Raw genomic sequence first — 27500 nt, forward strand, 5'->3', positions numbered from 1 at the left:
TAAGTAAGATGCTTTGAAACTGATTTAACTCTAGTCATGACTACTGTTGAGTATGTGCCTTAATTGTTGTTGATTTTATTCACCATTTTTTATTATTATTACCAATTTTTATTACAAATTTTCTTTATTTCTTTTTATTCTATGCGTTATTATTATCATGTCTCTTGTTATGTTTTATGTGGAGCTTTTCTCCCCGGGCCTCTACTGAAAATGGAAATATATCCAGCTAGACTAGCCCGGTCAACAAATGTAAAATAAATAAATAAATAAATAAAAAATGTTATCTCATATATACTGTATATCCTTGATAGCTGTCCCTTTACATAACATCTATGTAGATAAATGTTATCTCATATATACTGTATATACTTGATAGCTATCCCTTTACATAACATCTATGTAGATAAATGTTATCTCATATATACTGTATATCCTTGATAGCTGTCCCTTTACATAACCTCTATGTAGATAAATGTTATCTCATATATACTGTATATCCTTGACAGCTGTCCCTTTACATAACCTCTATGTAGATAAATGTTATCTCATATATACTGTATATCCTTGATTGCTATCCCTTTACATAACATCTATGTAGATACATTTTATCTCATATATACTGTATATCCTTGATAGCTAACCCTTTACATAACGTCTATGTAGATAAATGTTATCTCATATATACTGTATATCCTTGATAGCTGTCCCTTTACATAACATCTATGTAGATACATTTTATCTCATATATACTGTATATCCTTGATAGCTAACCCTTTACATAACATCTATGTAGATAAATGTTATCTCATATATACTGTATATCCTTGATAGCTATCCCTTTACATAACACCTATGTAGATAAATGTTATCTCATATATACTGTATATCCTTGATAGCTATCCCTTTACATAATCTCTATGTAGATAAATGTTATCTAATATATACTGTATATCCTTGATAGCTATCCCTTTACATAATGTCTATGTAGATAAATGTTATCTCATATATACTGTATATCCTTGATAGCTATCCCTTTACATAATCTCTATGTAGATAAATGTTATCTAATATATACTGTATATCCTTGATAGCAATCCCTTTACATAACATCTATGTAGATAAATGTTATCTCATATATACTGTATATCTTTGATAGCTGTCCCATTACATAACATCTATGTAGATAAATGTCATCTCATATATACTGTATATCCTTGATAGCTGTCCCTTTACATACCATCTATGTAGATAAATGTTATCTCATATATACTGTATATCCTTGATAGCTGTCCCATTACATAACATCTATGTAGATAAATGTTATCTCATATATACTGTACATCCTTGATAGCTGTCCCGTTACATAACATCTATGTAGGTAAATGTTATCTCATATATACTGTATATCCTTGATAGCTATCCCTTTACATAACATCTATGTAGATAAATGTTATCTCATATATACTGTATATCCTTGATAGCTATCCCTTTACATAACATCTATGTAGATAAATGTTATCTCATATATACTCTATATCCTTGATAGCTGTCCCTTTACATAACATCTATGTAGATAAATGTTATCTCATATATACTGTATATCCTTGACAGATGCTCCTTTACATACCATCTATGCAGATAAATGTTATCTCATATATACTGTACATTCCTGATAGCTGTCCCTTTACATACCATCTATGTAGATAAATGTTATCTCATATATACTGTATATCCTTGACAGATGTCCCTTTACATACCATCTATGTAGATACATGTTATCTCATATATACTGTATATCCTTGATAGCTATCCCTTTACATAACCTCTATGTAGATAAATGTTATCTCATATATACTGTATATCCTTGATATCTATCCCTTTACATAACACCTATGTAGATAAATGTTATCTCATATATACTGTACATCCTTGATAGCTGTCCCTTTACATAACATCTATGTAGATAAATGTTATCTCATATATACTGTATATCCTTGTTAGCTATCCCTTTACATAACATCTATATAGATAAATGTTATCTCATATATACTGTATATCCTTGATAGCTGTCCCTTTACATAACATCTATGTAGATAAATGTTATCTCATATATACTGTATATCCTTGATAGCTGTCCCTTTACATAACACCTATGTAGATAAATGTTATCTCATATATACTGTATATCCTTGTTAGCTATCCCTTTACATACCATCTATGTAGATAAATGTTATCTGATATATACTGTATATCCTTGATAGGTATCCCTTTACATAACATATATGTAGATAAATGTTATCTCATATATACTGTATATCCTTGATAGCTATCCCTTTACATAACCTCTATGTAGATAAATGTTATCTCATATATACTGTATATCCTTGATAGAAATCCCTTTACATAACATCTATGTAGATAAATGTTATCTCATATATACTGTATATCCTTGATAGCTATCCCTTTACATAACATCTAAGTAGATAAATGTTATCTCATATATACTGTATATCCTTGATATATGTCCATTTACATAACCTCTATGTAGATAAATGTTATCTCATATATACTGTATATCCTTGATAGCTGTCCCTTTACATAACATCTATGTAGATAAATGTTATCTCATATATACTGTATATCCTTGATAGCTATCCCTTTACATAACCTCTATGTAGATAAATGTTATCTCATATATACTGTATATCCTTGATATCTGTCCCTTTACATAACATCTATGCAGATAAATGTTATCTCATATATACTATATATCCTTGATAGCTAACCCTTTACATAACATCTATGTAGATAAATGTTATCTCATATATACTGTATATCCTTGATAGCTGTCTCTTTACATAACATCTATGTAGATAAATGTTATCTCATATATACTGTATATCCTTGATAGCTATCCCTTTACATAACATCTATGTAGATAAATGTTATCTCATATATACTGTATATCCTTGATAGCTGTCTCTTTACATAACATCTATGTAGATAAATGTTATCTCATATATACTGTATATCCTTGATAGCTATCCCTTTACATAACATCTATGTAGATAAATGTTATCTCATATATACTGTATATCCTTGATAGCTATCCCTTTACATAACATCTATGTAGATAAATGTTATCTCATATATACTGTATATCCTTGATAGCTGTCCCTTTACATACCATCTATGTAGATAAATGTTATCTCATATATACTGTATATGCTTGATAGCTGTCCCTTTACATACCATCTATGTAGATAAATGTTATCTCATATATACTGTATATCCTTGATAGCTATCCCTTTACATACCATCTATGTAGATAAATGTTATCTCATATATACTGTATATCCTTGATAGCTGTCCCTTTACATACCATCTATGTAGATAAATGTTATCTCATATATACTGTATATCATTGATAACTGTCCCTTTACATACCATCTATGTAGATAAATGTTATCTCATATATACTGTATATCCTTGATAGCTGTCGCTTTACATAACATCTATGTAGATAAATGTTATCTCATATATACTGTAAATCCTTGATAGCTATCCCTTTACATAACATATATGTAGATAAATGTTATCTCATATATACTGTATATCCTTGATAGCTGTCCCTTTACATAACCTCTATGTAGATAAATGTTATCTCATATATACTGTATATCCTTGATAGAAATCCCTTTACATAACATCTATGTAGATAAATGTTATCTCATATATACTGTATATCCTTGATAGCTATCCCTTTACATAACATCTAAGTAGATAAATGTTATCTCATATATACTGTATATCCTTGATATATGTCCATTTACATAACCTCTATGTAGATAAATGTTATCTCATATATACTGTATATCCTTGATAGCTGTCCCTTTACATAACATCTATGTAGATAAATGTTATCTCATATATACTGTATATCCTTGATAGCTATCCCTTTACATAACCTCTATGTAGATAAATGTTATCTCATATATACTGTATATCCTTGATATCTGTCCCTTTACATAACATCTATGCAGATAAATGTTATCTCATATATACTATATATCCTTGATAGCTAACCCTTTACATAACATCTATGTAGATAAATGTTATCTCATATATACTGTATATCCTTGATAGCTGTCTCTTTACATAACATCTATGTAGATAAATGTTATCTCATATATACTGTATATCCTTGATAGCTATCCCTTTACATAACATCTATGTAGATAAATGTTATCTCATATATACTGTATATCCTTGATAGCTGTCTCTTTACATAACATCTATGTAGATAAATGTTATCTCATATATACTGTATATCCTTGATAGCTATCCCTTTACATAACATCTATGTAGATAAATGTTATCTCATATATACTGTATATCCTTGATAGCTATCCCTTTACATAACATCTATGTAGATAAATGTTATCTCATATATACTGTATATCCTTGATAGCTGTCCCTTTACATACCATCTATGTAGATAAATGTTATCTCATATATACTGTATATGCTTGATAGCTGTCCCTTTACATACCATCTATGTAGATAAATGTTATCTCATATATACTGTATATCCTTGATAGCTATCCCTTTACATACCATCTATGTAGATAAATGTTATCTCATATATACTGTATATGCTTGATAGCTGTCCCTTTACATACCATCTATGTAGATAAATGTTATCTCATATATACTGTATATCATTGATAACTGTCCCTTTACATACCATCTATGTAGATAAATGTTATCTCATATATACTGTATATCCTTGATAGCTGTCGCTTTACATAACATCTATGTAGATAAATGTTATCTCATATATACTGTAAATCCTTGATAGCTATCCCTTTACATAACATATATGTAGATAAATGTTATCTCATATATACTGTATATCCTTGATAGCTGTCCCTTTACATACCATCTATGTAGATAAATGTTCTCTCATATATACTGTATGACCATTGGAAAAAAAAAAAAAAAAAAAAACTTTTTATTTCAATTTTTAAGACATTTTATTATTTCTCTTTTGTTTTTGCTCCTATCATATTTGTGTATTACATATATTAACTAACTCTGTTTTGCCTATTGTATTGTATTGCCTCTTTCTGTTTAAACTTGTAATAACCATTGGAGCTTTTCTCCCCGGGCTTCTACTGAAAATGGACATATATCCAGTTGGACTAGCCCGATCAACAAATGTAAAATAAAAATAAATAAAATAATTATTAGGCCACTCATTGTGTATAATGCCTCATTGAGTATATATATATATATATATATATATATATATATATATATATATATATATATATATATATATATATATATATCCAAACACTTAACAAAACCTGAATGACCACAATGCTTTCTCATCAAGAAAATCAAGGGCCTATACATCCAAGATTGCTGGACATTGAGTAATAGCTTAACTCTAGCTCTCCCAGTGTGAAAACATAAACTCAACAGAGAAGGCTAGTACACCTTTGTGTTTATGGATAACTTTCAGTAACTGGCTAGTAAGTGTACTGACTTGATGCCAGGAAAAAAGAAATACACAGCACTGGGAAAAAAAAAACTTCTACAAAAAGTGAGTTAGAAACACTGACTGGGGAAAGTTCTGCAGCTGTTTAGCAAAAAGCAATGCAAACTCCAGACATGATTTCCAGTAACCTATAGGAAGATATAACAGAACTGCACACAGACCTGGTTACAATAAACAAAACACTGATGGACTATGTCAACACAAAGAACAAAATCTGTAAAAAATGGATGAAGCTTTAAATAGATATTCAGATGACATGGTTAAGCTTCAAAAATCAGAGGTTGAAATGAAGAACAGGCTGGCTGAATATGGGACTGCTCAGGAATAGATGTTTAAAAAAAATAATAGAGTTAGAGGACAGAACACATAGGGAAAACCTGAGATTTTCAGCTATACCAGAGAAGCTGGAAGGAACAGACTGCATTAATTATATGGGAGCACACATAAGTGGACTACTATTCTACAGCAAAAGCTGTTAGTTGAAAGGGTACATCATATGTATGCTCCAAACTTGGCTATGAGAAAGCAGTTATACCTTTAATAGTAAAGATGTAGTCTTACCAACAGAAGGAGTTGGTTGTGGCTAAACTGTAAGAGAAAGACAAAACACTAATAATGGGAGACAGTAGAGTGTTTGTGGAGAATGATTACTCATTGTACACCAGGCAGAAGAGGAGCAAATTCATTCCACTATTCAGGGAATGTCGAGATGCACGTGTGAGATTCAAACTGCTTTATCCAGCTGTCTTCAAGGTATTCTTCCCTGGAGGGCAAACTCATTTTTGATAAAGTACATGCAAGGAGGAAAAGCAAAAGTTTCGTTAACAAAAATTGAGCTGTGAAATAGAAGATTCTCCTTCTTTTTCTTCTGGTAATAAAGACCATAGAGAGACTGTACTTGTGAAACCTTTTCCAACATTTCAAAGGATAATGTTGGAGAGAAGGAAAGAGCACAAGAGCTGACTATAAGAATCGAGAGTATGTCAGAAATGAGGTGGAGACAGGGTTTGGGAGATGGAGATGATCAGTAATAAAAACAGTAACTTAGTGTGGGATTACAATGCAATAATTATAATTTTGAAATATGACAGAACAAGAAAATCTGGAAATATTGAACTTTTTTTTCGAATTTATTAGACTTGTGGGGGGGATCTAAAGTATATGCCCTACTTCATGTCATTAATGTTTTGGAAAGATGCTTTGGGGAGGGAAGAGAATGGAGAAAGTTAACTGTAAGTAAAGAAAACATTTTTATTAATACTACTATTTTTTGGGATATAGTTTTCTTTGCATGCTATAAAGTAAAGTTTTCATAGTTATTTTTAAGTGTAATGGGGACTGCAAATCAGTGCTGCTACCACTCCCCCCCCATTCTTTCTCTGTTCTCTCTTTCTTCTTGTTCAGTATTAAGAAATGTAGGCACTGCAATGTAAAAAAAGCCTGGTTAAAAGATCACTGCAAAAGAAAAAAGAATGTGTTTTTTATCATTCTTACAATGGGGAATGACTGGATTAAGGACCTTAGATTGATTTAGTAACAACTTTTAAAGAGAAAGCAAGTAAATGAAAAATAATATTGAATATTATGAGGCTTTCTTCTAACAAATGAATGTATGCTTAGAAGCAATTCTGTATATGGCCCTCAAGTCTCCATGGAAACAATCTGATAAAGAAAAAAGTGTGGCTGTCAATTTGGGACATTTGTTCCTGTTAGGAGGGTAAAGTGTCAATATTTGAAGATGTACATAGTTTTGTTTGTTAGTATTAAATTAATAGGTTTTACGGGGTATTGGGGTTTGTTTGTTTTTTTGTTTGAGGGCTTTCAATTAAATAAAAAGTTTTGTAAGATGTGACATAGGCTCAAACGGATATAAAAAAAAAACAATATAAAAGTTCAACCTGCCAAACAGTGTATGCATGTAACACAAAAGCTGCAACTAGGCATTTAACAAAAAGGTGTTATATATAAAAGGTTGGATTAATAACTTTGCAATACAATGATACTTTCTGCAATGTCTTTAATGTCAATGGTTGACAGATAAGTACAAAAAAGAAAGAATAGTGAACTATATTGAAATGTAGAGTGCAAATAGCTATGTTACAGGACATACACTGGAAAGAATTGAACATGTGAATTTGATAAAGAAAGATTTCCAGGATGATTATTCAATAGAATATCTGGGCCAAAGGAAAAGATGAGCACTTATATGAGTTGCAAGAGGAGCTCCAATTGTGATAGAAGAGGATACAAAAATAATAATTACATATTTGTAGTGCTAAGGGGCTACTGGCAAGAGAGGAGGATTATACTGGCATGTATTTATATTCCACGTAAAACTGCTATAATGGAGCTTAAGAAAATTCTAAGAGAAATAATCAGTTTTTCAGAAATGAACATTACTTATAGGTGGGGACTGGAATTTGATTTGTAGCAGTAAAATGTGTCTGGGGGCCCAGAAAGGAAAGTATAACAAAGGAGGGTAGATTTATGAAGACATTTATGAAAATATTTGGCATGGAAGATGTGACCCAGAATAAGGTCATCTACAAATGATTTAGCACCTGGTTCCCCATGAAAGTGTGGTGCGCTGTTGGAGAGAGGCTGCCCCCTACCATCCATTGCCTGACCCAGTGACAAGCGGTGCTCCTCACCAGCCTTGTGACTGGCTATCCCTGGCCAACCAGAGATCCGCAGTGCTGCAGTATCATTATGTTTAGGTGGGATTCTGACTTAGAGGTGTTCAGTCATAATCCCACAGATGGTAGCTTCGCACCATTGGCTCCTCAGCCAAGCACATACACCAAATGTTTGGACCTGTGGTTCCTCTTGTACTGAGCAGGATTACTAGCACAATAACACATCATCAATAGGGTAAAACTAACCTGTCTCGCGACGGTCTAAACCCAGCTCACGTTCCCTATTAGTGGGTGATCATTCCAACGCTTTGTGAATTCTACTTCACAATGATAAAAAGAGCCGACATTGAAGGATCAAAATGCGATATCACTATGAATGCTTGGCTGCCATAAGCCAATTATCATTGTGGTAACTTTTCTGACACCTCCTGCTTAAAACCCAAAAAGCCATAAGGATCATGAGGCCCCACTTTCATGGTCTGTATTCATACTGAAAATCAAGATCAAGAGAGCTTTTGCCCTTCTGCTCCATGGGAGGTTTCTGTGCTCCCAGAGCTCACCTTAGGACACCGGCATTACCCTTTGACAGGTGTACTGCCCCAGGCAAACTCCCCACCAGACACTGTACCCAGAGTGGGTCGTGCCAAGATGCCTGGGTGCTTGGAGCCAGAAGCAAGAGCCCCGATGGGGCTCACCTCCCCTGCCTCACCGCTTAAGTGAAAAAATGATAAGAGTAGTGATATTTCACCAGCAGCTGAGGCCTCCCACTTACTCTACACCTCTCATGTCTCTTCACAGTGCCAGACTAGAGTCAAGCTAACAGGGTCTTCTTTCCCCGCTAATTCTTCCAAGCCAATTCTCTTGGCAGTAATAGGAGTTCAGAGTGAATTTACATATTATTCCCCAAGATATGAAGACTGGATTAGGTGACACAGAATTTACATTTCACAGGAACATGTGCATTTAATTGAAGGTATTGATATACACCCAATAACTATGTCAGATCATGCGTCAATAACAACTAAAATAAAAACACAGGGAGGAATTTAAGGAATGGTTAGCGGAAATTATTCAGGCACTATTAGAGAAGATAGAAATTTCTTCTGAAAATATAGCTAGGGAGTGGGATAAAATTAAACTGGAGTTTAAAAATAGGGTGGAAATAAAAGAAAGGGAGCTACGGTTAATAAGTAACAAGAATTATCTAGAGGGACTGACACATGTTAAACTATTGCAGAACAGGAGGAATCTCACAGAACAAGAAAAGGATCAGTTGCAGAATTCTAAGCAGAAAATAAGGGATTACCTCTATAATACACATGAGTTTAGAAAGATTGCTGTTAAGCAACTGTTTTTTGATAATAACACTAGAGCATAAAAACTTTTAGCACAATGACTCAGGCAACAGAAAGTGGAAAGGGCTGTCACCAAGCTTAGGGAGCCTATAACAAGGAAGTTATCAAGAGATCATGTAGAAGTATTAGAAATAGTTTGGAAATTCTATGAGCGTCTGTATAAAGCACACAAATATGGAAATCAAGAAAAGTTAAAAATGGATATGTTTATGGAAGAATTAAATACGCCAAGTTTAGAGGTAAATGAGGCTTATTTACTAACAGTTAGGAAAGGAAGAGATGAGATAAAAATGGTGATGTATAACCAATCTACAGGAAAGTCCTCAGGAATGGATGGTATTCCTGTGGAAGTTTGGAAGCTAGGAGGGAAGTAAGGGATAAAGATCTGGAAGGTTTTGTTGCAGTATTTTATGAGGAGGAGAAGTACCAACATCCTAGAAGAAAGCGGTGTTAGATGTAATTCCTAAAGAGGGTAAAGATCCATCAGATCCAGCTTCATACAGGCCCATTTCAGTACTAAACCATAATTATAAAGTACAATAAAACTATCCAAGAGATACTACTGTACACTGTATAAAATAAAAACCTCTAATGAAGGAAGGAAAAAGAACTAGAAAAACAAATTTCCGATTTGAGCACTTTTGTTCTTTATCGAACTTCATCAGAAATCTTTCAGTATTCAAATATGAGTGATGCTATATAAATAGGAGTGATGTTACATGATTATAAAGTGTTCATGTCTACAATGGCTAAAAGAATGGCAAAAGTAATTCCAAAATTGACAGATATGGATCAATGTAGTTTTGCGGAGGGAGGCAAACATTTGACAACATTAACAGAACACTGATGATCCAGAGGGAAGCAGAATGTAAGAAAATACCACTGTTGCTAGTGGGTCTTGATGGAGAGAAAGCATTTGACAGAGTAATCTGGGACTTTATAAGCAGGGCAATTGAAGCACTTGCATTTCCTGAAAAAAATGCAAGGTTGTTTAGGAGGATGTATGAGGGATCGGAGGCAAAAATTAAAGTAGGTAGGGTCCTCTCTGATAAGTTCTGCTTGAACAGAGGAACCACGCAGGGGTGTTCTCTTTCCCCCTTTGCTATTGGATTTATATTTAGAACCTCTGGCAAAGAAAATAAGAGACTCAGAAATTCAAGGATGTAATTGGTATGGTACTCAAGAAAAGCTGGGTCTGTTGGCAGATGAAATAATTTTATACCTAACAAAACCAGAAAGAGACATTACAGTGTCGTGGAACGTTCTGAGACACTTTCATATCTTTTCAGAATACAAAATTAATGAAGCTAAAACAAAGGCAGTAGTGGTAAATTATGTATCCACACACAGATTGGTTTAGCAATATCAGTATTCATGGGACTTGATAAAATGAAGTATTAAGGAGTAGGGATTAAAATGATTCTGGTGTGGCAGCTAAGGATATGTGAGAAGTGACTAAACAAAAGATAATACAAAAACTAAGAAGCGGGAATCTTTATTATATGTATATGGATAGTAGGATACAAGCAGTCAAAATGTTTTTAGACCCAGTAATCTTTTACACAGGTCAGGAATATTTTTATCAACCAGAGGAGAAGTTGTGGATAGAAATTAATAAAGGGCTGAAGGACTTTATCTGGGAGGGGAAGATGCAAGAGCTAAATGGGATAATCTGATTCTTGCTGTAGAACAGGGCAGATTGGGATTATTGGATTTGAAGGGGTATTTCCAAGTTACACAGATAAGGCTCCTATACATAGCACAAGCAGAAAACTATAATTCAATATGGAAAGGATGATGATGAGACGGGGGAACCTTAAGAAACAAGGAGAGACTGGGATTTTGGATGCAGGCCTTTAAGGAGAATAATAGTAATCATACAGACTGTTATATCTATAGCAGAAAGTATCCTAAGAACTAAACCAACACGGGATGGACAAAGATTCTGCTGATAAGGATGACTGCAATTAGGGATGTAGACACTAGGCAAGAGGGGTGGAATTTATTGGAGAAAACTGGCAAAGGAGTCAAGATACTGGGACCAAATAACTAGAGAGGGAAAGATGATAGAATGGGAGGACACCAATAATTTATTTGGACTGCAGGTTAGAGATTGCCTTCCCTATCAAGGATTGATATCAGAGTATATCAGAGTATAGGCAAAGAGAAGGAAATAGGGGAGTCCTAAACAAAAGACCAGTTCTGGTAGAGTTTTTAGTAGAATCTAGAACAGAAGCTGCCATTAACAAAGGAATAATTAGTAGAGCATATAAAATGTTCCATGATAACTAAAATAATCAATTACAGGAGGTTAGAAAGGATTGGGAAGAAAGACTGGATAAGCAATTCACAAAGAAACAATGGGAGAATATATGTATGTCTCCCAAATATGCAACAAAATCTGGAATATTTAGGATTTTTGCTTGGAAATGTTTACATGGATATTTTTATACCCCAAGTAGACTCCAGAAAAAATTTCCTCAGGTAGACAGCAAATATCAGAGGTATAATGGGGAAGAAAGAGGTAATTGGGAATATATCTTTTGGGAGTGGGGTGATCTGGCGGACTTTAAGGGTTCCCTGCAGATCCTGGGTGGGCAGATTGGTGTAATGAGGGAGATGATTTTTCTGAGCTATGATACAGAATAGGAATTGCCTAGACATGGTAAGGCCTTGATGTGTCTAAGTATGGTGGCTGCTAAAAAAGCAATTACTAGAAAATGGAAATCAAAATCTAAACCAACTACATTAGACGTATTGAGTAGTGAATATAGTAACAGAGATAAAACAACTGGGATTGAGATCTTTAGAAAAGGGCAGGAGCAAACTACATAGGAAAAATGGGAATTGTGGGAACAATACAAATGGGAGGAATGAGGTTTAAAAGAAGGCAAGACTTAAATGAGCTATGTAATGTTTGACTGAAACTGATTGGGTAGATTATAAGTGGTGTATAATGTTTGCAACTGGGAGTATGTCAGTATGGTTTGTGATGTTAAATGCTTGCAGCTATCATAGTGTCAGTGTGGCTTGTTTTCATTTATATACATGTATGATTGCTTTGATCATAAGTGATGTCTTAATAAAGATGTTTCTTGTTTAAAAAAAAGTGGCAGGCATTGAATAATTTATGCCACATTGCTTGGGTTATATGATATATAGCAGTAAATGTGAAGCATAATGTTTGTAAATGTGAACTTGTTAATACAGTCTGATTACTTTTATATAAATGTAAATTAGCCTGTGTCACAAGTGATAATTTAATAAAGGTGTTTAGAACAAAGAAGGGAAATCAAAGACCTAAATCATAAAAACGACACTGACCTTCTCGAAGGCTTGTCCTTCTTCTCACTGTCAGACAGGCCAATGAGGGGTAATCTGTGCCTCCTGTGTAGAGCTTCAACACTCTCTGTCTTATCTGATTTACTGCATATCTGCAAGTCTAATGGTGGAATAAACACCTGCTCCGGAGATCTTAATCTCTTCTGTAACATAAATAAAAACTGTTGGAGGGATAGATATATATCACAGAGAATAGCACCGATTTGGGATCATCTTCCTCTCCACACAAAGCAAAATACTTCCCTTACCCTATTCAAATATAATCTGGAAGAAAGTCTGGTAAAATACAAATTCAGCTCTGGTTTAGTTTAGCACCCTTATCCTTTATGGTTAGGGGTAACATGGAAATGTTCTTACCATCTCTAGGTGATCTGTAATTAAATATGCAAGGGCTAAAAACTTCATGGGAATGTTAATCTGGATACATGAATGGGAAACCAGACGTTCCCCTCTGGTTAAGCACTAATGTCCTGTCCTTTATGGATAGAGGTAGTATATAAATGCTCTGACAATCTCTAGGGTATTCATACTTAAATTACAAGGGCTTAAGATTTACTGGAAATGCAGGGCAAGACGTCTAAAGATCCTCAATGGCTCAATAGCCTAGTAAGTACTTACGACTACATATATTAGTATTGTCAGTTGAATGCAGTTATATCTCAAGACTTTATTGTTTTGTTACAAAAAAATGGAATAATTCATTATACTACTGTACTAGGACATCCAGCAACAAACATATGTAGCTTCATCAGAGGTAGAATAGTATACAGATAAAAAACTCTACATAAATATCCTGCAAAACAGGAAATGACATTGTTCAATTTCCTGAGGTTCGATTTGGTTACATACTATGTTCAAGAATAATAGCGCTTCTGCGCTCACATTCTATAACAAAATTTGAACATTGTGCAAAGGACCAGCTCACATAGAAGGATTGAACGTATGAAATTACTTAAAAAATGTTATTAAAACATGTAATTAAAAAACATTGACATTATTAACAATGTACATGTGGAATATCTCCTTAACAACAAAAATATTTCTAACTAAAAAGTTTATAGTTAACAATATATATTTACAAAATAGCCTACCTAGAGCATTAGAATATAAATCAATGGAACCTCACATCCTCTAATGGGGTTCGTCTTATGAAGCAGTACTGAACTTTAGTAATACAATCATGTATTATTTTTGCCAACTCATTTTTCCTAAGGGCCCATCCTAAACATATATCATCATAAACATCAGAAAGTTGTAAGTACCTGTACCAGGTGGTTTTATTTTATCTAAGGTAACTCCTTAGTTTTAATACAGGTGTAATATTGCAGTTGTTGTTAAGTCCTGGATGTCTAAACGCATCCAGTCGCAACTGCCATTCTAACTCTCGATTCTCAAGAATCAATGAGAATGGGCCACCTCTGGTCTTCAATGGCACGTGGTCAATGGCCATGAAAGAAAAGTCATGGCCTGGATGTGTGACTGTTGCCAAGCATTTTACATCGGAAAGACGGACCGTAGGGTCCGTGACCGTATGTATGAGCATTTGTACGCCATTAGGAACAGCAAGAATGATAACGCCTTGGCAAAACATGTTGAATTAAATCCAGGCCATGACTTTTCTTTCATGGCCATTGACCACGTGCCATTGAAGACCAGAGGTGGCCCATTCTCATTGATTCTTGAGAATCGAGAGTTAGAATGGCAGTTGCGACTGGATGCATTTAGACATCCAGGACTTAACAACAACTGCAATATTACACCTGTATTAAAACTAAGGAGTTACCTTAGATAAAATAAAACCACCTGGTACAGGTACTTACAACTTTCTGATGTTTATGATGATATATGTTTAGGATGGGCCCTTAGGAAAAATGAGTTGGCAAAAATAATACATGATTGTATTACTAAAGTTCAGTACTGCTTCATAAGATGAACCCCATTAGAGGATGTGAGGTTCCATTGATTTATATTCTAATGCTCTAGGTAGGCTATTTTGTAAATATATATTGTTAACTATAAACTTTTTAGTTAGAAATATTTTTGTTGTTAAGGAGATATTCCACATGTACATTGTTAATAATGTCAATGTTTTTTAATTACATGTTTTAATAACATTTTTTAAGTAATTTCATACGTTCAATCCTTCTATGTGAGCTGGTCCTTTGCACAATGTTCAAATTTTGTTATAGAATGTGAGCGCAGAAGCGCTATTATTCTTGAACATAGTATGTAACCAAATTGAACCTCAGGAAATTGAACAATGTCATTTCCTGTTTTGGAGGATATTTATGTAGAGTTTTTTATCTGTATACTATTCTACCTCTGATGAAGCTACATACAATTGTGGCGAAAACGCTTGTTTTTATCTTTCAATAAATCGCGTTAAGGTTTTTTAGTGGAGTTGCTGTTTTTCTGACAAGGGGCCTCTTTTCTGATCTTCATTTGTTTTTTCAACGTTTTTTGGTCTGTACATCCAGCAACAAACAGTTTAGCTGAAAGATTCATACAAATATTCAATGAAGAATTAAAGGAATTATCAATGATGTTGGAAGTGGAATACCAAATTCCATGTTTCCCTTACAATACAGATCAACTTTGAATTGAATTACAGAACAAACAACTGCAGTATTGTTTTTGAGTAGACCCCTGTGAATTTGATTTGACTTCATAAAACCATGTCTGGCAAGGACTGTTTGAAACAGAGAAATTCCAAACATCCAGCCATGGCGAGTATATGAAAGTTCATTTATTAAATAAAAAAAATATTTGTCATATATTTTCAATATTACTGGGAGAGTGTGGGTGTGGCTTAGATGTGTTATCATCTACAAAATATAATCCGTTTTATATCATGTTCAAGGAGATGATTGACAGATTTCTTGAGAGCTTTTGACTTCTTGAGTACACCTGCAATGATGAAGAACACTGACATCATATTGACTAGGTTAATAACACTGACATCATATTGACTAGGTTAATAACACTGACATCATATTGACTAGGTTTATAACACTGACATCATATTGACCAGGTTAATAACACTGACATCATACTGACTAGGTTAATAACACTGACATCATATTGACCAGGTTAATAACACTGACATCATATTGACTAGGTTAATAACACTGACATCATATTGACCAGGTTAATAAAACTGTCATCATATTGACCAGGTTAATAACACTGACATCATATTGACTAGGTTAATAACACTGACATCATATTGACCAGGTTAATAACACTGATATCATATTGACTAGGTTAATCCAGGCAGCAGAATATTGGAAGATAACTATGTTGTCACAATAAATGTGGTGAATAACTCCGGTTCCACTCATGACTTTCTCCTAGATGTTACACAAAAATTCCCTCCCACACTAATGTGTCTGGTGCAACAGAGAGCCAGAACTGAGAAAATTACAAAGGCTGAGAAAAACACCACCTTGTCTAAGCTTTTCACTAGTAAAGTTAATGATAGTGGTTCTGATCTTACACATTAATGGGATGTGATCCATCAGTGAGTAAGTTACTCCATAAATATGTAATTTGTGTACAGACACTAAAATACTATTTTGCGCAAAAAAATGTTAAATGGGTCAGTGTTAAAAATACATTCTCTTAATTACTTTGTAAATAATCCCAGGAATTCATTAAAAGACTAAGCTCAAGCCATGAGGCTTGCACTCAAAAGTTCCCACTACCATGGTGTGGTGTTTTGTGATTCAGAGACAAATTTGCATGTTCCTGAACTGCAGTTAACTATTGAAAGTTGAGATTAACACTTGTCACAGTAGATGTAGTAACTGCATCCTTCCCCTTCAGTCACTCTTGCACACACATAAAGGTACAAATTCAAACACACACACACTAAACACCCCATGCCTGGCCTTGACACACACAAAGGTACACATTCAAACACACACACTAAACTCCCCATGCCTGTCCCTGAAACACAAAAAGGTACACATTCAAACACACACACTAAACCCCCCATGCCTATCTCTGCCACACACAAAGGAACACATTCAAACAAACACACCAAACTCCCCATGCCTGTCCCTGACACACACAAAGGTACACATTCAAACACACGCACTAAACTTCTCATGCCTGTCGCTGACACACACAAAGGTACACATTGAAACATGCACACGAAAACCCTCCATGCCTGCCCTTGGCACACACAAAGGTACACATTCAAACGCACACACTAAACTCCCCATGCCTGTCCCTGACACACACAAAGGTACACATTCAAACACACACACACTAAACTCCCCATGCCTGTCCCTGACACACACAAAGGTACACATTCAAACACACACTAAACTCCCCATGCCTGTCCCTGACACACAAAAAGGTACACATTCAAACACACACACAAAACTCCCCATGCCTGCCCCTGACACACACAAAGGTACACATTCAAACACACACACTAAACTTCCCATGACTGTCCCTGACACACACAAAGGTACAAATTCAGACACACACAAAAAACTCGCCATGCATGTCCCTGACACACATAAAGGTACACACTCAAACACACACACTAAACTCCTCATGCATGTCCCTGACACACACACAAAGGTACACATTCAAAAACACACAATAAACTCCCCATGCCTGTCCCTGACACACACAAAGGTACACATTCAAACACACACACTAAACTCCCCATGCCCGTCCCTGACACACACACACAAAGGTACACATTCAAACACACACTAAACTCCCCATGCCTGTCCCTGACACACACAAAGGTACACAATCAAACACACACACTAAACTCCCCATGCCTGTCCCTGATACACACAAGGGTACACATTCAAAAACACACACTAAACTCCCCATGCCTGTCCCTGACACACACAAATGTACACATTCAAACACACACACTAAACTCACCATGCCTGTCCGTGACACACACAAAGGTACACATTCAAATACACACACTAAACTCCCCATACCTGTCCGAGACACACACAGAAAGGTACACATTCAAACACACACACTAAACTCGCCATGCCTGTCCCTGACACACACAAAGGTACACATTCAAACCCACACACTAAACTCCCCATGCCTGTCCCTGACACACACAAAGGTAAACATTCAAACACACACACACTAAACTCCCCATGCCTGTCCCTGACACACACAAAGGTACACATTCAAACACACACACTAAACTCCCCATGCCTGTCCCTGACACACACAAATGTACACATTCAAGCACACACACTAAACTCGCCATGCCTGTCCCTGACACACACAAAGGTACACATTCAAACACACACACTAACCTCCCCATACCTGCCCCGGACACACACACAAAGGTACACATTCAAACACACACACAATAAACTCCCCATGCCTGTCCCTGACACACACAAAGGTACACATTCAAAACACACACTAAACTCCCCATGCCTGTCCCTGACACACACACAAAGGTACACATTCAAACACACACACTAAACTCCCCAAGCCTGTCCCTGACACACACAAAGGTACACATTCAAACGCACACACTAAACTCCCCATGCCTGTCCCTGACACACACAAATGTACACATTCAAACACACACACTAAACTCGCCATGCCTGTCTCTGACACACACAAAGGTACACATTCAAACCCACACACTAAACTCCCCATTCCTGTCCCTGACACATGCAAACGTACACATTCAAACACACACACACTAAACAAGGCATGCCTGTCCCTGACACACACAAAGGTACATATTCAAGCGCACACACACTAAACTCCCCATGCCTGTCCCTGACACACACAAAGATACACATTCAAACACACACACTAAACCCGCCATGCCTGTCCCTGACACACACAAAGGTACACATTCAAACGTACACACTAAACTCCCCATGCCTGTCCCTGACACACACAAAGGTACACATTCAAACGCACACACTAAACTCCCCATGCCTGTCCCTGACACACACAAAGGTACACATTCAAACACACACTGTAAACACCCCATGCCTGTCCCTGACACACACAAATGTACACATTCAAACACACACACTAAACTCGCCATGCCTGTCCCTGACACACACAAAGGTACACATTCAAACCCACACACTAAACTCGCCATGCCTGTCCCTGACACACACAAAGGTACACATTCAAACATACACACTAAACTCCCCATGCCTGTCCCAGACACACACAAAGATACACATTCAAACACACACACTAAACTCCCCATGCCTGTCCCTGACACACAGAAAGGTGCACATTCAAACACACACACTAAACTCCTCATGCCTGTCCTTGACACACACAAAGGTACACATTCAAACACACACACTAAACTCCCCATGCCTGTCCCTGACACACACAAAGGTACACATTCAAACATACACACTAAATGCCCCATGCCTGTCCCTGACACACACAAAGGTACACATTCAAACACACACACTAAACTCCCCATGCCTGTCCCTGACACACACACAAAGGTACACATTCAAACACACACACTAAACTCCCCATGCCTGTTCCTGACACACACAACGGTACACATTCAAACACACACAATAAACTCCCCATGCCTGTCCCTGACACACACAAAGGTGCACATTCAAACACACACACACTAATCTCCCCATGCCTGTCTCTGACCCACACAAAGGTGCACATTCAAACACACACACTAAACGCCCCATGCCTGTTCCTGACACACACAAAGGTACACATTCAAACACACACACTAAACTCCCCATGCCTGTCCGTGACGTACACAAAGGTACACATTCAAACACAGACACTAAACTCCCCAAGCCTGTCCCTGACACACACAAAGGTACGATTCAAACACACACACTAAACTCGCCATGCCTGTCCCTGACACACACAAAGGTACACATTCAAGCACACATACTAAACTCCCCATTCCTGTCCCTCACACACACAAAGGTACATATTCAATCACATACACAGTAAACTCCTCATGCCTGTCCCTGACACACACAAAGGTACACATTCAAACACACACACACTAAACTCCCCATGCCTCTCCCTGACACACACAAAGGTACACATTCAAACACACACACACTAAACTCCCCATTCCTGTCCCTGACACACAAAGGTACACATTCAAACACACACACTAAACTCCCATGCCTGGTTCTGACACACACAAAGGTACACATTCAAACACACACACTAAACTCCCCATGCCTGTCCCTGACACACACAAAGGTACACATTCAAACAGACACAGTAAACTCCCATGCCTGTCCCTGACACACACAAATGTACACATTCAAACACACACACTAAACTCCCATGCCTGTCCCTGACACACGAAAGGTACACATTCAATCACATACAGTAAACTCCCATGCCTGTCCCTGACACACACAAAGGTACACATTCAAACACACACACACTAAACTCCCCATGCCTGTCCCTGACACACACAAAGGTACACATTCAAACACACACACACTAAAATCCACATGCCTGTCCCTGACACACAAAAAGGTACACATTCAAACACACACACTAAACTCCCCATGCATGTCCTTGGCACACACAAAGGTACACATTCAAACACACACACTAAACTCCCCATGCCTGTCCCTGACACTCACAAAGGTACACATTCAAACACACACACTAAACCCCCATGCCTGTCCACGACACACACAAAGGTACACATTCAAACACACACACTAAACTCCCCATGCCTGTTCCTGACACACACAAAGGTACACATTCAAACACAGACACTAAACTCCCCATGCCTGTCCTTGACACACACAACAATACACATTCAAACACACACACTAAACTCCTCATGCCTGTCCCTGACACACACAAAGGTACACATTCAAACACACACACTAAACTCCCCATGCCTGTCCCTGACACACACAAAGATACACTTTCAAACACACAAACTAAACTCCTCATGCCTGTCCCTGACACACACAAAGGTACACATTCAAACACACACACTAAACTCCCCATGCCTGTTCCTGACAAACACAAAGGTACACATTCAAACACACACACTAAACTCCCCATGCCTGTCCCTGACACACACAAAGATACACATTCAAACACGCACACTAAACTCCTCATGCCTATCCCTGACACACACAAAGGTACACATTCAAACACACACACTAAACTCCTCATGCCTGTCCCTGACACACAAAGGTACACATTCAAACACACACACTAAACTCCCATGCCTTTCCCTGACACAAACAAAGGTATGCATTCAAACACACACACTAAACTCCCCATGCCTGTCCCTGACACACACAAAGGTACACATTCAAACACACACACACTAAACTCCCCATGCCTGTCCCTGACACACACAAAGGTACACATTCAAGCACACACACTAAATTCCACATGCCTGTCCCTGACACACACAAAGGTATGCATTCAAACACACACACTAACCTCCGCATGCCTGTCCCTGACACACACAAGGGTACACATTCAAACACACACAGTAACCTCCCCATGCCTGTCCCTGACACACACAAAGGTACACATTCAAACACACACACTAAACTGCCCATGCCTGGTCCTGACACACACAAAGGTACACATTCAAACACACACACTAACCTCCCCATACCTGCCCCGGACACACACACAAAGGTACACATTCAAACACACACACAATAAACTCCCCATGCCTGTCCCTGACACACACAAAGGTACACATTCAAAACACACACTAAACTCCCCATGCCTGTCCCTGACACACACACAAAGGTACACAATCAAACACACACACTAAACTCCCCAAGCCTGTCCCTGACACACACAAAGGTACACATTCAAACGCACACACTAAACTCCCCATGCCTGTCCCTGACACACACAAATGTACACATTCAAACACACACACTAAACTCGCCATGCCTGTCTCTGACACACACAAAGGTACACATTCAAACCCACACACTAAACTCCCCATTCCTGTCCCTGACACATGCAAACGTACACATTCAAACACACACACACTAAACAAGGCATGCCTGTCCCTGACACACACAAAGGTACATATTCAAGCGCACACACACTAAACTCCCCATGCCTGTCCCTGACACACACAAAGATACACATTCAAACACACACACTAAACTCCTCATGCCTGTCCCTGACACACAGAAAGGTGCACATTCAAACACACACACTAAACTCCTCATGCCTGTCCTTGACACACACAAAGGTACACATTCAAACACACACACTAAACTCCCCATGCCTGTCCCTGACACACACAAAGGTACACATTCAAACATACACACTAAATGCCCCATGCCTGTCCCTGACACACACAAAGGTACACATTCAAACACACACACTAAACTCCCCATGCCTGTCCCTGACACACACACAAAGGTACACATTCAAACACACACACTAAACTCCCCATGCCTGTTCCTGACACATACAAAGGTACACATTCAAACACACACAATAAACTCCCCATGCCTGTCCCTGACACACACAAAGGTGCACATTCAAACACACACACACTAATCTCCCATGCCTGTCTCTGACCCACACAAAGGTGCACATTCAAACACACACACTAAACTCCCCATTCCTGTCCCTGACACACACAAAGGTACACATTCAAACACACACACTAAACTCCCCATGCCTGTTCCTGACACACACAACGGTACACATTCAAACACACACAATAAACTCCCCATGCCTGTCCCTGACACACACAAAGGTGCACATTCAAACACACACACACTAATCTCCCCGTGCCTGTCTCTGACCCACACAAAGGTGCACATTCAAACACACACACTAAACGCCCCATGCCTGTTCCTGACACACACAAAGGTACACATTCAAACACACACACTAAACTCCCCATGCCTGTCCGTGACGTACACAAAGGTACACATTCAAACACAGACACTAAACTCCCCAAGCCTGTCCCTGACACACACAAAGGTACGCATTCAAACACACACACTAAACTCGCCATGCCTGTCCCTGACACACACACAAAGGTACACATTCAAGCACACATACTAAACTCCCCATTCCTGTCCCTCACACACACAAAGGTACATATTCAATCACATACACAGTAAACTCCTCATGCCTGTCCCTGACACACACAAAGGTACACATTCAAACACACACACACTAAACTCCCCATGCCTGTCCCTGACACACACAAAGGTACACATTCAAACACACACACACTAAACTCCCCATTCCTGTCCCTGACACACAAAGGTACACATTCAAACACACACACTAAACTCCCCATGCCTGGTCCTGACACACACAAAGGTACACATTCAAACACACACACTAAACTCCCCATGCCTGTCCCTGACACACACAAAGGTACACATTCAAACAGACACAGTAAACTCCCCATGCCTGTCCCTGACACACACAAATGTACACATTCAAACACACACACTAAACTCCCCATGCCTGTCCCTGACACACGCAAAGGTACACATTCAATCACATACACAGTAAACTCCTCATGCCTGTCCCTGACACACACAAAGGTACACATTCAAACACACACACACTAAACTCCCCATGCCTGTCCCTGACACACACAAAGGTACACATTCAAACACACACACACTAAAATCCACATGCCTGTCCCTGACACACAAAAAGGTACACATTCAAACACACACACTAAACTCCCCATGCATGTCCTTGGCACACACAAAGGTACACATTCAAACACACACACTAAACTCCCCATGCCTGTCCCTGACACTCACAAAGGTACACATTCAAACACACACACTAAACCCCCATGCCTGTCCCCGACACACACAAAGGTACACATTCAAACACACACACTAAACTCCCCATGCCTGTTCCTGACACACACAAAGGTACACATTCAAACACACACACTAAACTCCCCATGCCTGTCCTTGACACACACAACAATACACATTCAAACACACACACTAAACTCCTCATGCCTGTCCCTGACACACACAAAGGTACACATTCAAACACACACACTAAACTCCCCATGCCTGTCCCTGACACACACAAAGATACACTTTCAAACACACAAACTAAACTCCTCATGCCTGTCCCTGACACACACAAAGGTACACATTCAAACACACACACTAAACTCCCCATGCCTGTTCCTGACACACACAAAGGTACACATTCAAACACACACACTAAACTCCCCATGCCTGTCCCTGACACACACAAAGATACACATTCAAACACGCACACTAAACTCCTCATGCCTATCCCTGACACACACAAAGGTACACATTCAAACACACACACTAAACTCCTCATGCCTGTCCCTGACGCACACAAAGGTACACATTCAAACACACACACTAAACTCCCCATGCCTTTCCCTGACACAAACAAAGGTATGCATTCAAACACACACACTAAACTCCCCATGCCTGTCCCTGACACACACAAAGGTACACATTCAAACACACACACACTAAACTCCCCATGCCTGTCCCTGACACACACAAAGGTACACATTCAAGCACACACACTAAATTCCACATGCCTGTCCCTGACACACACAAAGGTATGCATTCAAACACACACACTAACCTCCGCATGCCTGTCCCTGACACACACAAGGGTACACATTCAAACACACACAGTAACCTCCCCATGCCTGTCCCTGACACACACAAAGGTACACATTCAAACACACACACTAAACTGCCCATGCCTGGTCCTGACACACACAAAGGTACACATTCAAACACACACACTAACCTCCCCATACCTGCCCCGGACACACACACAAAGGTACACATTCAAACACACACACAATAAACTCCCCATGCCTGTCCCTGACACACACAAAGGTACACATTCAAAACACACACTAAACTCCCCATGCCTGTCCCTGACACACACAAAGGTACACATTCAAACACACACACTAAACTCCCCAAGCCTGTCCCTGACACACACAAAGGTACACATTCAAACGCACACACTAAACTCCCCATGCCTGTCCCTGACACACACAAATGTACACATTCAAACACACACACTAAACTCGCCATGCCTGTCTCTGACACACACAAAGGTACACATTCAAACCCACACACTAAACTCCCCATTCCTGTCCCTGACACATGCAAACGTACACATTCAAACACACACACACTAAACAAGGCATGCCTGTCCCTGACACACACAAAGGTACATATTCAAGCGCACACACACTAAACTCCCCATGCCTGTCACTGACACACACAAAGATACACATTCAAACACACACACTAAACCCGCCATGCCTGTCCCTGACACACACAAAGGTACACATTCAAACGTACACACTAAACTCCCCATGCCTGTCCCTGACACACACAAAGGTACACATTCAAACGCACACACTAAACTCCCCATGCCTGTCCCTGACACACACAAAGGTACACATTCAAACACACACTGCAAACACCCCATGCCTGTCCCTGACACACACAAATGTACACATTCAAACACACACACTAAACTCGCCATGCCTGTCCCTGACACACACAAAGGTACCCATTCAAACCCACACACTAAACTCGCCATGCCTGTCCCTGACACACACAAAGGTACACATTCAAACATACACACTAAACTCCCCATGCCTGTCCCAGACACACACAAAGATACACATTCAAACACACACACTAAACTCCCCATGCCTGTCCCTGACACACAGAAAGGTGCACATTCAAACACACACACTAAACTCCTCATGCCTGTCCTTGACACACACAAAGGTACACATTCAAACACACACACTAAACTCCCCATGCCTGTCCCTGACACACACAAAGGTACACATTCAAACATACACACTAAATGCCCCATGCCTGTCCCTGACGCACACAAAGGTACACATTCAAACACACACACTAAACTCCCCATGCCTGTCCCTGACACACACACAAAGGTACACATTCAAACACACACACTAAACTCCCCATGCCTGTTCCTGACACATACAAAGGTACACATTCAAACACACACAATAAACTCCCCATGCCTGTCCCTGACACACACAAAGGTGCACATTCAAACACACACACACTAATCTCCCCATGCCTGTCTCTGACCCACACAAAGGTGCACATTCAAACACACACACTAAACTCCCCATTCCTGTCCCTGACACACACAAAGGTACACATTCAAACACACACACTAAACTCCCCATGCCTGTTCCTGACACACACAACGGTACACATTCAAACACACACAATAAACTCCCCATGCCTGTCCCTGACACACACAAAGGTGCACATTCAAACACACACACACTAATCTCCCCGTGCCTGTCTCTGACCCACACAAAGGTGCACATTCAAACACACACACTAAACGCCCCATGCCTGTTCCTGACACACACAAAGGTACACATTCAAACACACACACTAAACTCCCCATGCCTGTCCATGACATACACAAAGGTACACATTCAAACACAGACACTAAACTCCCCAAGCCTGTCCCTGACACACACAAAGGTACGCATTCAAACACACACACTAAACTCGCCATGCCTGTCCCTGACACACACACAAAGGTACACATTCAAGCACACATACTAAACTCCCCATGCCTGTCCCTCACACACACAAAGGTACATATTCAATCACATACACAGTAAACTCCTCATGCCTGTCCCTGACACACACAAAGGTACACATTCAAACACACACACACTAAACTCCCCATGCCTGTCCCTGACACACACAAAGGTACACATTCAAACACACGCACACTAAACTCCCCATTCCTGTCCCTGACACACAAAGGTACACATTCAAACACACACACTAAACTCCCCATGCCTGGTCCTGACACACCCAAAGGTACACATTCAAACACACACACTAAACTCCCCATGCCTGTCCCTGACACACACAAAGGTACACATTCAAACAGACACAGTAAACTCCCCATGCCTGTCCCTGACACACACAAATGTACACATTCAAACACACACACTAAACTCCCCATGCCTGTCCCTGACACACGCAAAGGTACACATTCAATCACATACACAGTAAACTCCTCATGCCTGTCCCTGACACACACAAAGGTACACATTCAAACACACACACACTAAACTCCCAATGCCTGTCCCTGACACACACAAAGGTACACATTCAAACACACACACACTAAAATCCACATGCCTGTCCCTGACACACAAAAAGGTACACATTCAAACACACACACTAAACTCCCCATGCATGTCCTTGGCACACACAAAGGTACACATTCAAACACACACACTAAACTCCCCATGCCTGTCCCTGACACTCACAAAGGTACACATTCAAACACACACACTAAACCCCCATGCCTGTCCCTGACACACACAAAGGTACACATTCAAACACACACACTAAACTCCCCATGCCTGTTCCTGACACACACAAAGGTACACATTCAAACACACACACTAAACTCCCATGCCTGTCCTTGACACACACAACAATACACATTCAAACACACACATTAAACTCCTCATGCCTGTCCCTGACACACACAAAGGTACACATTCAAACACACACA

This window comes from Protopterus annectens, chromosome 10.part0 (assembly GCF_019279795.1).
Source record: "Protopterus annectens isolate FY-2018-M chromosome 10.part0, PAN1.0, whole genome shotgun sequence".
NCBI classification, from domain to species: domain Eukaryota; kingdom Metazoa; phylum Chordata; order Ceratodontiformes; family Protopteridae; genus Protopterus; species Protopterus annectens.